Genomic DNA, 15,840 nt, shown 5'->3' with positions numbered 1-15,840 from the left:
TCGCCATCTGGTAGATCGATATGTCCATTGGCTGATATTCCTTTACTGCACACTGAAATCCGCGTCCCAAAACGTATTCCGTGCTACAGGCTATAGGCATAGCTTCATGTTAGCAGAAAACTACATTGGAGATCCAGAAAAAACAAGACAACTCCTGCCACAGGGAACACTGCATTATCGAGATAGCGCCCCTAAGAGGATCTGGCCGGTTGTTATGTGTTTTGTGCCCTGATCAGGCGGTCCTAGTGTGATGTGTCGTGTCTAGTTGTAGTTCCCTGTCGTGGTTTTGTAGTCCTTATCGTTTCCCCTTCCAGCTGTACCCATTTGTAATTAATCCAGGTGTGGCTTGTCTCGTCATTCCCTCATGTATAAGTATTATGTATTTTCCCTTTGTCTGATGCTGATCCTGTCTGTGTAGTATGTGTCCTTGTCTGTCGTTACTTTAGTTTATTCTTCATTTCATCCATGGTAATTATTTTATTAAATATTTCGTATACACTACTTTGACTGCCGTCTCCTTGTTGTGTTGCATAGACTCGACAGCGAGCTTAACACATTCGGGGCCAACCACGTATATATATACGTGTTTCGGATCCAACACTTGACGGCCAACCACATGGCTAGGTTGTTTTGGCTTTTATTCCTTTTTAATATACTACTCAATGTCACAGAGCGGCACTGCAGATTTAACCTACTCTTGGAATTCGGAAAAGTGCATTACCGGCCAGATCCTCGTAGGGGCGCTGTCTCGATAATGCAGTGTTCCCTGTTACAGACCGGTGTTTTTTTTTTATCTTTATCTTGAATGTACTTTTCTGTTAGCCTAAAGCTATGCGTGTAGCCGATCGCCTAGAATAGTTATTGGGACGCTGAATTCAGTGTGCAGTAAAGGAATATAGCATCAGCCAATGGACATATGGATCTACCAGATGGCGATCGATAACTGGGAAATCCTTTTTGCAGTCCAACCAGCCACAGGTAAGAGCTTTTTCACATAAATTACATGCTGATCAGGCCTTGTTATCATACCCAACCAGCTGATCAGCGAATGTGGCTACTGAGGCGAATGCCGTTATTGGTAATCAATAATCAGAAACGACGTCCCCCTCCCCCCTTTCATGCATTCATGGTGGACCATGATACCGACAATATGCATTTTGAGTTTTAGCTCTAGCTTGTCTATAGCCGAAACGCCATTCGATTTAACGTTATTAGCTTAGCACCCTATATCTCGCGTTCCAGGAAATAACCCAGAACATTCTGCTATAACGTTCATATTCAAGACGCTATAAAATGGGAACGTATTGATGAAAAAATTATTTATTTAAGGCATATTGAAGGGACGGTTTATACTGTCAATTGACAATGAGAATGGACAGATAGCAATAATATAAAGTATAGATTTAGCTCTACAAACAGCCTCACGCACAATGAAAGTTTGTTTTGATATGCTGGCCGTATAGAGTGGGCCCCGTCTAATCCCAATGGCCCCGAATGTGTTAAAGAAGGTCAATGACAACTAGTGATGCACCGATGTGAAAATTGTGGCCGATACCGATAACCGATATTAATATTGCTGTTCTGGCCAATACCGATGTCGATATCTCTGTATAGAAAACACTTTTTTATGATAATCAAATAAAGAGCTATTTTCCAAAACGCATTTTTTTTCTTTTGTAACTTATTTTCAGAAATGACAGATATTTAGAAACTATTTAAGGCCAAAACATGTAAAAAGAAGAAAAAAAAGATTATAATTTTTTTTTTAAATATCGGTCCTATCTTGATATCGGACCGATACTGATGTGTAAAAAAACGGCCATATCGGCTGATATTATATCGGCGGCCGATATATCGTGCATCACTAATGACAACGTAACATGGGGGCTCGGGCCAAACTGGTTTGAGCAAACAAATTGGTAGTGGCCGCTAGGCTTGACCCACACTGTGAAGTAGGGCTGGGCGATATGACGATATTATATAAATATCGGGTACAGTTCATTAACGATACACTTTTTAAACGTATCGTGGATATCGTGATGTTTTGACCAAGAGGCTTGTGTCGCGTCAATCTGGTCCACACGTTGACACTTTTGAACAGCGCCGCCCCACACACACACTACTGCATCAAAAGTGACTACTTATGATAACAAAGGCATTCGTTTTGTGGCATTAACGTTATAATAATAATAATGCAGGACCTGTTCAGAGGTCTCTATATAGTTACACTTTCAATAACATCAGCGTATTTACATAGTGCCGACCGAGGTCGACCTAGATATAGCAAGCTCGTTCATATCTCAGCCCGTGCTGACTCAGTTGTGCCCATTCTGCGGTCTGTTAATAACGTTTTCAATCAGACAGATGTATGGAAAGGCTTTTATTATAACATCCGTTGAAGTAAAATCATTATGCCTCCAGTCGTTTAGTCCTTCTGCGGAGCTAAAAGCTAAACGTCGGCCGCGGCGAGCTGCCATTGTTATTGTCATTGAGCTCTCCAATGGCGGAAGTAAAAAATAAATACGCGCTTTCCGATTGGTGCTAAGAACAGCAGGGCGGGTGCAAGCGATGTGACGTAATTGGCAGACGCGACTGTCAATCAAAATGATTCTGTTTGCCGACTGAATGAATGAGAACGTTATTAAAAGATTGCAGCATGGGTACAAATAATACAGTACAGCTCAATACAACAACAGTCAACAGCGGACTGGAGGATGCAGACCAGAGAAAGACTTTCGTCTTGTTTACATCAGGGTCCCCCATTTTCAATTCATCATATTTCATATCTAAATCATATAATATCTCATTGCTAAATATATGCAATATATAATCTAATAATCCAATAATCTAAATCTAATATATAATATAAAAATGCTAAATGCATGGGTATTTTATTTTGTCTTTAATGTTAGCTTGCAAACTCAAATACTGTCTTGGTAAGCCTCATAATGAATTTTGGGGAAAAAAAGAAAAACATCGTGATGCGTATCGTGTATCGCCGAAAGGTCAGAAAATATCGTGATATCATATTTAGGCCATATCGCCCAGCCCTACTGTGAAGTATGGTTGGCAGTGTCGTGTGTGTGGCCCATGGCGGCTAAGTGGTGCAGTGGGCAAGGCGCTCACAACCAATGCAGGAGATGCTGGGTTCGAGCCCAGCTCTCCGCATTGCTATCAGCTTGGCTGGTCGTTCATACTAATACAATTGGCAGTATTAGGGGGTGGGAAGCTGATGGGTGGGGATCGGACATTGTGGACAGCGACTCCTACAGGTCGGTTGGTGCACCTGCGCAGCAGAATCAGGAAGCGACGGGGACGGCGTGCCCTCCAAAAACGCAGACCCCCGATGCTGAGAGATCGCGCTGTGCAGGTGAAAAGATGCGACTGCTGCTTCCTCGAGTACCGGAGGGTGTTGAAATATGACACGTATATCATGTAAATTAATAGCAGAGACATTCTCCCATCATTACACTATACAAAGTTTGTTTCCCTTAAAAAGACGTCTCTCTCCCAGCCAGAGGGCCACTCACAGATTCTTATCAGTGACCTGCTGACCCTTGGTGCAGGCTGTGGTTGCGTCCCTCTCACACACCAGATACACACACACTTACACATACAGATGTGGGACTGGAAAACGAGGCGTCTACCGCCGGTAGCAAGCTAGATGACGCTAGATGACGTCTTTTTAAGCTGCTCTGCCTGGTTCAACCAGTAGGGGGAGTCGAGTTACATGGTGGAGAGTGGGAGCTATTCTACAATCTGTGTGTGTGTGTGTGTGCATGCGACACTAGTCTTGGACATATTATTTTGCAATGTAATGCTTTTCTGTAGATTATTTGACTGTCATTGGTACAGTAATGGTGTGGTATTTTCGATTAACGTGCGTTTTTTATGGATAATCATCTAGATACTCAGATACAGTGCAGTATTATTCTTTACGAGACAACCCATACGTGCTGGCACCGAAGACCCGCCCTACTCTGCCTCTGATTCGCAGAATGTGGCTCTAGTTAGGCTCTGGTTGGGGGAAATGTAACTGGCCCGGGTTTCCTGTGGATTTCAGCTGTCGCTGTACTGAATTTACTGGTAAGCTAACTTCGGTTTAACGTTAGTTTGTTTACTACAGTTATGTAGTCAACTAAGGTAACGTTACAGTAGCAACTGCTCAAATAAAGCTGTATCCAGATTGCTGTCAAGTTAACGTTATGGTCTCTCGAAAATCTAATGCGACCTCAAGGCTTTTCAACACTGGCTGCGTAATATTAGTTAACGTTAACGAAAATGGGGGACCCTGATGTAAACAAGACTAAAGTCTTTCTCTGGTCTGTGCATCCCCTTAACAATTGTGTGTATTGAGCTGTACTGTATTGTACTCATTCTGCAATCTGTTAATGACATTTACATATCTGTAGATACTATATCTATATCTGTACATCCCTTACCTACTCTTACTAGTTACGCTGCTGGCCAGTATGACTTACTACAGTACCATAGTGTCTTCTTTATATCTATATCATTTTCCATACCCAGTTCTCTTCTCTAATGGCTATTTTCTTTTTATGTTGCAGATACCTGTCAAACTGGAGACTATTTTCCACTCCATCAGCTACAGAGTGGGGTTTTGAGCTACTACTTAAAGGCACTGGGTCCTATGTACAATATATAGTTTTACTGCTATGCCCCTATGCTATAATTGCTATTACTAACTATATTATGCATTAATCACAACAAGTAATTTTCTTAAAGTGTCCTTTGTGTTTAAAGTGACCTATGGTGTGAGCGAGTGCACTGTGTGTTCATGTGTTTTTAAGTTACTGTAGACCCACATTAAAGTCAAGATTACTATTTGGATGGTATCTGTGTCAATGATTCCATTCAACCAAAGTGAGTATCACTGTATTATACTACAACTCTATACATACATCTGAGTAGTGATTAGCACTATTACTCAGTAGTACTAATTTATATATTTTACACAGTTTAATCACCTGTTCATTGTATATCACTATTGCACTTTACTGTTACATTTGCACTCTCAAAATTAGATTAGATTCAAATGTACAGCACACCATATACTGCTATAGTGGAATATACTATTCATAAATCATATACCATAATGTATACCATCTTGTTGCGCGCTCCTGGCCACCGCAGTGTCATGATTAATTGAAAATGGGGGACCCTGATGTAAACAAGACGAAAGTCTTTCTCTGGTCTGCATCCATCCCCTTAACAATTGTGTGTATTGAGCTGTACTGTATTGTACCCACTGTATTATGCCACATCAATGTGGAACGCCCTACCTAAAGCTGTAAAGGAATGTGAATCGCTACCCACTTTCAAAAACACTCTCAAAAAACACCTACGTGAGACTGCAATTCGAAACTGGCCCCTACAAATGTCCTAACCTAGTTGTACAGTAAATGACCAAGTAAGGCTTTGTCAATATTCCAATGCACAGTGTAAAATGTGTGTGTGTCCCCTACCCAACCCCCCCCCCCACCTCCAATGTACATCAATTGCTTTTCCTCGACTCTAACGCTAGTTTAATAGCTAATGACTAATGGCTAAACAGCTGATTTTGTAAACATGAGGCAGAGTAGGGGCGGGAGCTGGATGGATATAATTCCAACTTGACTTTGCGCCTCCTGGCGGCACAAAACAGAAACCGCACCCACCCTAATAAAACCATTTGTCGAGAGCCGTTAACGGGCGGCAGAGGGCGTTGAAACGGCGGTAGGAGGGACCTCAATTTGCAATGCTGTAACTGTAGGACAAGCTCACACACACACACACATACACTTTCACTCCACACCCCCACACTCTCAAAGCACACACACACACACAAACCTACACACACTCACACATCTCCCCCACACACACACATACATACACCCTCACTCTCAACGCGCACACAGTGCCTTTGGTGAGAGATCCCACCAGACTAGCCCGGATCAAATAATTCAACTCATTATGACAAAATGCCACAAGCCAACTAATATACGACCAGGTCAACCACTGGTCACATATTCCAGTCTCCATTAATCACAGATTGTTATCATAGAGACACACACGCAGAAAATGCGCACGTAAATGTGCGTACCACGCACTCATGCACGGCTGACATACAGGCTGACCAATACACAAGACACACGACGTGCACTGAGGAGAGACACCACATACACACACTGGACTAGGGGACTAATAAAGATCACCCTCACAGGGAAGGGGGGACTTCTCTGCTTTGACTGGACTGGACGGACGAGACTGCTGCACTGGACACTGACTGGACGGACTGACTGGACTCCACGGACGAGACTGCTGGACTGACCCACAATGACTTGACTGTTTTTTCTTTCTTTTATATACTCGACCGGCCGGTTGTAACAATCTAGATTTCAATTGTACCTTGCTATATTCACCTTGTATAAATACTTTGCTTATTCACTTTTTATATTACATTGCTTGTTCACTTTTTATAATAAATACCTTCAAAAGTGTTTCATCTCTTATATCTTTAAATATCTTATTACAACTTTCACGATTGAGTCTAAAACATGACAAGGGGACACGTGATGTAAGGCTTAGTCCACATTGCAGCCGGCCTGTGGGAGGCATGGCCTAACAGCGTTCGAGACAGGGGAGGGTAGAATTGGACGATACGAAATTGGGATGGGAGAAAAATAGAAAATGGGAGAAAAATTTAGATAAAAAAAAAGGAATAGAGAACGGGAAAACATAGTTCCATTCATGCCCAAGTCAGATTGGACACCGAAATTGAATAAACTGCCCAGGGCAATTCGCAATCTCATTCAAGCGGATACATACGGATTTAAAAATCTACAATGGGGTCACAAAGACCCAATGAATATCACCCTGTGTATATAAAAATACCCTGTTCTAACCCAGGCAATTGGGTAACTAATTAATTCAAATGGTCGACAGCTGGTGGGTCACAGCCTGCTACACCCATGTGTAACGGATGGTCTTAGCTGGCACGCGATCTGTCTGGGTTGTGTTCTGGGCGTGATGTGATGAATCACAGTAATGGACAACAGTTCTGTCGTTGGCATCAAACGGCCATTTATTTCTGGTGCTCTTCAATGATGAGCCACCTGTATCAAAATGGTGGTTGAAATACCACAAAGGGAACAGCGTCACTTTACAATTCCAAGTCTTTCAGTTTCGCGCCTCTGCACGGACTGAATCAAACCATTACATAGACCGCATGGCTTAGCCACATCTCACATAGTAATTTAACATACTAACCTTATTAGCAATGCATGAAACATGAATGACAAATTAACCAATAGAAAACAACAAATTGACATCTTAAAACACACATACTGTACCTGTATCAAAATGGTGGTTGAAATACCACAAAGGGAACAGCGTCACTTTACAAGAGTTTTTATTTATAACAATGAATTGACTATGTGACCAACGGCGAAATTAACCGGCTAAAACATCAAATTGTGCATCTAAACTAACCACACCATTCATCACAACACTATCGAGTTAACATTAATCATTTGTTAACATTCAATTCTTATTCAGAATATATATACAACATAATAATACATAAAGTGCTGCACTCTACAATAGACAACGTACCTTTCAGTTTCGCGCCTCTGCACGGACTGAATCAAACCGGAAAAGATAACCTTGAGTCTAGACAGTGCAAGATCTAAATGAACCGGAAGGCAAAGCTTTTGACCATGAAAGTGACGGTTCAAATAAAAGTGTCTTTGGTATAAATAAATCCTAAACATTTGTAAACATAGGATTTGGTGACATTTTAATCCTTCAAAATAATAATAAAACAATGTTCATTTGACACTTGTTACACATGTAAAACCCTAGTGAGACTCTGTTTGACGGAAAGAAACAAATAAAAAGTAAAATTAACTAGGTAAAAATGCCATTGTATAACCCTGGTTGTGGTGAAGATAATTAATTAAGTAATTAAAATATAAAAATACCCTGTTCTAACCCAGGCATTGGGGTAATTAATTAATTCAAATGGTCGACAGCTGGTGTGTCACAGCCTGCTACACCCATGTAAAACTCTAGTCAGACTGTTTGACGGAAAGAAACAAATAAAAAAGGCAAATTGATGTAATAAAAATGCCCTTGTATAACCCTGGGGGGGGGTGTGATAACAATTAATTAATTTAAATATAAAAATACCCTGTTCTAACTTAGGCAATTGGGAAATTAAATAAAATAGGGGTTGACAGCTGGTGTGGGAAAGTATGGTCAGCTGTCAATCAAGTGGGACCACGCCCCTCAACAAAGGGAGACCAATTAGAAGTGGGCCAGTCCCTCCCTCCCTCCTATAAAAGGGAGACACAGTCCAGTGAGCTCTACAACAGAACACAGAGACATCTAGTAAGAGAGGACACAGAGACATCTAGTAAGAGAGAAAGACATGGCCAGTGAGCCAGTGAATAAACATGTCAACCCCTTAAAATAAGTCAAGCATAGCCTGAAGAAGATAAAAATAATTATCGAAACGTTGCGATCTGCTTAACGAGAATATGGAATGCTGGACAAAAGTACATTATGGGAAGTCGCACGACAAACCCCGCCGGCACATTCAATATTACCCCCAGAGTGGTCTTATGATTCCCAGAGCAGTAGGCTCTCATGGAACTCAATCACACCGTGCCTGGAATGACAGCGGCCGCAACCAGGAGGATGATAGACAGAGAACCAACAAGCAGAGGCTTTGAGTCACCACGACCAGCACCGTGTGATTTTAGAAACACCAGAGCTAGAGGCTCCTGCGTAAATCAGCCTCACTTTCCCTGGTATGGCAGTGAGCACTTTGAGCGCGGTCCGCTTTTGGACCGTGGATGTGAGGCACGCAGACGAGACCCACAAAGAGAGTTGGATGCCGCATGGCCACCTCCGGCATCCCTGGAGGAGTGGCAGACACGGCCAGTATCACTATATGCACAGGGGAGATCTACATAAAAAAAAGATGTATCCCCATAACCGCGTTTCGCGATTTGCAACTCACAGACCGGCTTGTAACAGCGTTGCCAGAGAGGGCGACAGGAGGGGTCCTGAGCCATGGAAAAAGAACAGACCTGACCGGGATCGCAGCAGACATGGAGGGGACCCACAGAAGGGTAGTTCAAATCCCCCTAGACAAGGCAAAGAACAAACAAGCCCAGGTTTTAGACAAATGACAGACAACATTTACAATCTAATTAGACTTGTGCACTACTTAAAAAATGTATTGCACAAAGCGGATCAGAGTGCGCAACCTCCCACCATAAGGCGACTAGTTACCCATTTGACCACGGTCATAAAACCTGCCCTCCCAAACAAAGACACACTGCTGCTACTGGAGGGGAATGCTAGAAATTGGGCTGTAACCACACAGACCATACTGGATGACCACTATAAAAGGGAGATAGAACAGATTCTAATAAATCTGAGCCCAATTAAAATAGAGTGGCAGAAACCCCTTGAAGTGGCAACGAGATGGGCTCATAGACAGCTCGAAAGGCTGGGACAGGACACAATAGACCACGTTGGGGCACTCATGGCATCCCTCCAGGGGCCGACCAGCGACATAAAAATTTATATTTTCTCAGAGGAGGAATTTCCCTTTCTTCAGACACCCAGCGGAAGCCCGGTACCCCCACAGTTACCTCCTGGGAAACAAGGGCCACGCAGAACACGTGCAAGAGTTGGCCCATGTGTGGCGGAGGAGGATAACACACTGATGTCAGCCTCCCAGGACATAAGAACACAGACAGCCCCAACACATACACGACCCCCCCCCTCCCCGTAATAAAATCAAATCAAACCTCCCCCAAAGACTGGTTCTGGTACACGGCTCGAACCAGGCCGGAGCTATTGAACAGGACTTACTTATCGACCTGCAGATTTCAGTTCATGGCTCAGGTCCAACCACGGACCCAAGCCCGGTCACTATCGATGACCTGGAAATCGGCCTTGACCTGGGTCCAGTTGTGACCCTTGGCTCAGAGCAACAATAAAACTCAGTGCAGGCCCTAAAAATGTTGAGCCAACAGACGAACAGGAAAATCTGCTTCATAAAGGACTAACATGTATCCCCACAATGGGTCTACACCGACACCAGAGAGATCAGATGACTTTTGACCTACAGATGTATCACAGACGAATTAAATTGGCAACTGCCCAGGGCAATTCGCAATCTCATTCAAGCGGATACATACGGATTTAAAAATCTACAATGGGGTCAAGAAGACCCAATGAATATCACCTTGTGTGAAATGAGAGCCCTGAGACAATTACACGAGAATAAACACATAGTGATTAAGCCTGCAGACAAGGGGAGCGCGATTGTTATCTTTGACCGAGAACAGTCTAAGGGGGGGTGCTAAAGGTGAGCGATAAAGTGGCAGTCAGGAGAATGAGGCTGGCAGGTCACTGCCAGAGACACCATGAGCTGCCAACCAGCAAACTTGTGCTGTGGGAACCAACAAACGGGCATCGATCACGAGGACGTCCCACATTAACCTACGTGGACGTACTCAGGAGAGATGCGGGAACAGAATCCACCAGCAAGCTAGCCAGATGCATGGAGGATCGGGATGACTGGAAGCACCGATGGAGGTTTTGAACAATTCAAAACATTACTCTAAATTAGACAGGCCTATATATCTGGACACAGTCAACATGGTGACTGAAACTTTAAATGAACTCCATCTAAAGGGTTTCATCAATTACAAACAAAAAACATACCTGAGTGGAAACCCGAAGATACACAAGGACCAAAGTACTTTGAGTATACCGTATGAGATTCCCCCTGGAAGACCAATTGTTTCGGACTGCATTAGTGAAATCTATCACACAGCAGAATACATTGAATACGTCTTGAACCCGATTTCAATCAAACATGCATGCATGTTCCCAAATAACTTTTCTTTATAATTGCGGGGGGACATTAGGTCAAATGTGCAGTACTACCAAAGGTCTGGTCGCACGTACAGAACTGTTGCATATAACGGTAGCTGCTCTATAAAGTAACGTTATAGCAAACTATTGAAGCAAGCTACTGAAGCTAGTCATTACAATACAGTACTGCTCAATACCAACACAACTGCTATAGGATGCTAGGATGGAGACCAGGAAAATACTTTCATCTTGTTTACATCAGGGTCCCCCATTTTCAATTCATTATTACAATTGACATACAGTGGATGCATGCATGTTCCCAAATAACTTTTCTTTATAATTGCGGGGGGACATTAGGTCAAATGTGCAGTACTACCAAAGGTCTTGTCGCACGTACAGAACTGTTGCATATAACGGTATGCTGCTTTTTATAAAGTAACGTTATAGCAAACTATTGAAGCAAGCTAGTCATAATTAAAAACTGCTCAATACAAACACAACTTGTCAGAGGTAAACAAGGTAACGTTACTTATAGCAAGCTATCGAAGCAAGCTGGTCAGAAGTAAGTACTAACGTTACTCGCTCTTTTCGGCAAGCCATTATACTAACGTTACAACATAAACTTACCACTCGGAAACGATTTGCAAGCCTCGCTGTTGCAACTCAACTTCTTCTTCCGAATCATAGTCTGGGTCGCTCTCTGGATCCCAAATATACGGTACAGCCATGTTGTATTAGTAGTATAAAGTGTTCACCTGGAAGGAAGGACGGGGAGATGGGCGGAGCTATTTGGTGGGTGGCTGTCACTCAAAGCATTCTGCTAGTATGGGTGGAGCCAATAACAGCTTGAAATCTTGAGGCAGAAAAATGCTGGTTTTGAGTACTTGATTAGAAATATAAAACAATGATTATTTTTGGAATAAACCTTACAGATGTGTTACATAGACTAACAGGAATTGTGTAAAGTTGCCCAAATAGTAGAGCTGCCGCGATTACCGCATTACCGCGGTATCGCTGTTACATCACGCCCACCGCAAGAGTAGGCTGAATACCGCAAATCCTGCTGTCGTGTGGCAGTGAAAAGGGTTAACATTTGTGTGTATTGAGCCGTACTGTATTGTACCCATTCTGCAATCTGTTAGTTGTCAGGCTTTCCCACGCCAGAAGAATGGTGGAGTGCTCTTTTGGCATCATAGCGGCTCAGTGGAGACTGTATAGGAGGGTACTGGGTGTGTCTCCAGAGGTTGCGGAGAAAGTTGTGAAAGCAACATGTATGCTCCACAACTTCATGAGGTAGGCTATATATATCCTGATGGATTGAAAATGGGGGACCCTGATGTAAACAAGATGAAAGTCTTTCATCCCCTTAACAGTTGTTTGTATTGAGCTGTACTGTATTGTACCCATTCTGCAATTAATGTTTTCAATCAATCAATCAGGTGGGACGATGGATCTGTGCCAGCGCTGCCTCCCGCGGTGCCAGCAGAGCCACTCCTTGGTGCCCAGGCCCTCAGAAGGATGGGAAGCAACAACACCACCAGAGAGGCCATTACTGTCAGGGAAACCTTCACTGGGTACTTCTCAGTAGCAGGACAGGTGCCATGGCAGAATGAAATCATCTGAGGACCTCCTACTCCTACCTCCGTATTCACCCAAAGGCTCTTTTCAGAGCCACCCCCTTTGTGTTGAGATAGTTGTTCCCATGATGCTCAAACAAGATTGTCCTTGTATCCAAAATGGTTGGAGGGTGACTACAATAACTATTTATTACCAACAATTTTGTATAAATGTTATTCATAACTAGCATAATGTTTTGGCTATTACGATGCAAATCAAGATTAAACTTTGACCAATGCATATATACATATTACAATATGGGCACAGATACATTTAGACATTGAATTGATTATTAGAACAGTGCATATTTATTTTATTTACAGATCATCAAAGGCACAGGTAAATTAAACTGATTACAATTAAATTAAATCATTAAAAACAATTAAACATAAAAACAATTGAACTGATTACAATTAAATTAAATCATTAAAAACAATTAAACAAAAACAATTGAACTGATTACAATAAAACAAAGAACCTACAACTCTACTGGAAACTGAGCCTCGTGCAAAACAAGCTGGATCTTCATTCTGACGAGTGAATTCTTTTCACCGTCAAGTGAGTCCAGCGCTGGCAGCAGGCTCAATAAAAAATGTTCGTTGCTGTTGACCGGGACTGGGACATTTCTGATTACACCCATCAGTTCCTGTTGGTAGGTAGTCTGGGGGGCCGCGGGTGGTGGTGGTGGAGGAGGAGGAGCCCTGCGGTTATGTCCCCGGCGGATGATGGAGGTGCCAGGGACCTCCCTCTGTGCAGCAGGTGGAGCAGCTATCTCCGCTGGTGGTGCAGAGCCGCTATGTCCCCGGCGGATGATGGAGGTGCCAGGGACCTCCCTCTGTGGAGCAGCTATCTCCGCTGGTGGTGCAGAGCCGCTATGTCCCCGGCGGATGATGGAGGTGCCAGGGACCTCCCTCTGTGCAGCAGGTGGAGCAGCTATCTCCGCTGGTGGTGCAGAGCCGCTATGTCCCCGACGGATGATGGAGGTGCCAGGGACCTCCCTCTGTGCAGCAGGTGGAGCAGCTATCCGCTGGTGGTGCAGAGCCGCTATGTCCCCGACGGATGATGGAGGTGCCAGGGACCTCCCTCTGTGCAGTAGGTGGAGCAGCTATCTCCGCTGGTGGTGCAGAGCGGGGCAGTGTTGTGGATGGACCAGGGCCCTCCTCCTCACTGCTCAAACCTTGGGTCATCTGGGTGACATACGACAGAATATTTCAGTTTTGGAGATAAATGACTAGAATAATTAAATTAAGTTTCCACTTTTTCCAGTTTTCCACAAAATGCCAAAGCTATATATATATATATATTAAGGCTGTCAAATATATCGCGTTAATATCGCGTTAACTCCCGATTCTATTAATGCCACTAATTTTTTTAACTCAAGATTAACTAAAAATTTTTTTTTTTTTTTTTTTACTAGACTTCACTCAGGTGTATTATTGATGCTCTCATTGATACTATGTTTGTTTCTGAAGTGTATGTGTGTGTGTGTGTGTGTGTGTGTGAGATATAGAGAGAGAGGGGGGTGAGGGAGATGAGGAAGGGGCAAAAGAGAAAAAGAGCTGGGAGAGTGTGTGTGTGAGGGAGAGAGGGGGGGGTGTGATTAATCAGCCATTGTGTGTGTGAATGTAACAAGTTCCTAACGTTTTCTTTCCCCTATTATTTCATGCACACTTTATTCATTGTTTTAAATTATTATTTTCTTTTAAGTTATTTTGTGCATCACTCTGTTTTGAATTTGATGCAAATTTGCAATGCATGAGGGTCATCCTTTTGTGTTAAATGGCTGCACAAAGCAAGCATTTGTTGACTCGCATGTTGATAAGAGTATTAAAACTTGGAACTTGAAAAAGATCTGTTTAAGGTATAAAAAAAAAAATGTGATTAATTTGCGATTAATCGCGAGTTAACTATGGACAATCATGCGATTAATCGAGTTAAATATTTTTATCGTTTGACAGCACTAATATATATATATATAGTTTGCCATTTATGTAAACAAACCTGATTACATCAGTGGTATCTCACACACATTCTGAGAATGTTTAACAATAAAAACCTTGTGACTGGAAATGTGTTAAATCTCTGTACAGCTTTTGACTAGTTTATATATATATATATATACAGCCAAGATTGAGGAGATATGACATTCTGGTCAGATGCTGGTGTGTCTCTGATGATGAACTGAGCATTTTTCTGTGGGCATGGAAACAGAAATAAACTATGTTCTATATTTTTATACAAATTGACTCTATCTGAATTCCTACAGCTTCACTGTTTGGCTCATTGGAATATTCCACAGCAACCTTCATCTCCTACTCCCTGCTTGCACTGAAGTGATCAGGCCCTAAAGTCAATTATTACCTGAAACCCGGTTGCGTTTAATAGAGCTGGCGGACACTATGGCGTTGTAACTCCTATTAGAGAGTCACACAGAGGCGTGCTGCAGGTATTGTCTTTTATTTGGGAACTAAAGGTGTGTGTGGTTGTCTACAAGGGAATACAATACAGTATACATTAGTAAACACAATAGTGGCGCACATAAAACATAATGTCAAACATGTGGTCTATAGCTGCAATAATATTCATTAGCAATACGGTGCAACTATTAGCCACCAAGACATTCACTTAACCGGAGTTATTATAGATAACCTACATAGCCTATGCAGGGGGATTACTCATGCAGTGCATGTAGACAATATATATGTAGGCGGACGTGTAGCTAAGCTAGCGGCGCGGTGTTTCAATAACAGAGGGAACAACGTCAACAGGAATAGAACAGCGGAGACACACTATAAAGGTAGAGTAAGCTGAAGGGTGAATTAGGCAGGATTAAACATAGGTACCGTACTCACGTTGGTCATTTACGCACACGTTCCTCAAAGGGAAAGATGTTACTGCTGCGACAGCCGCACCATCAGGCAGCAACACAGAGAAAGGCTTGTGCACACGTTCCTCAAAGGGAAACTCTTAAAGGGCCAGTAACGTTATCAGAAGACTAGAGTGCAGCACTAGCACGTCACGCTGAACGATTACACTGGCATAAATCAATTACCCTTTCCTGTCAAAAACAACATATTAAAGGGCTATTACAGAACAAAGTAGTCTTTTAACGGGCTTTCCTACATTACCTGTGACATGTGATGGAGGCGAGCAAGGAGTCCACAGTCTGCTGGCTCTCCATCTCCCTGAAATTACTGCTGATCTCCCTGTCCTGCATGTGTGGCTCTAAAAAACTCAGGATGCTCAAATACTTCCATCTTTTTTTTCCTCCAGCTTCTGCTCCACTCTTCTCTTTCTCAGCCCTTCTATCCTTCCTATATTTGT

The sequence above is a fragment of the Notolepis coatsorum genome (genome assembly GCF_963971535.1).
Source record: "Notolepis coatsorum genome assembly, chromosome: 1".
Classification (NCBI taxonomy): Eukaryota; Metazoa; Chordata; class Actinopteri; order Aulopiformes; family Paralepididae; genus Notolepis; species Notolepis coatsorum.
Note: the sequence above shows the minus strand (reverse complement) of the source record.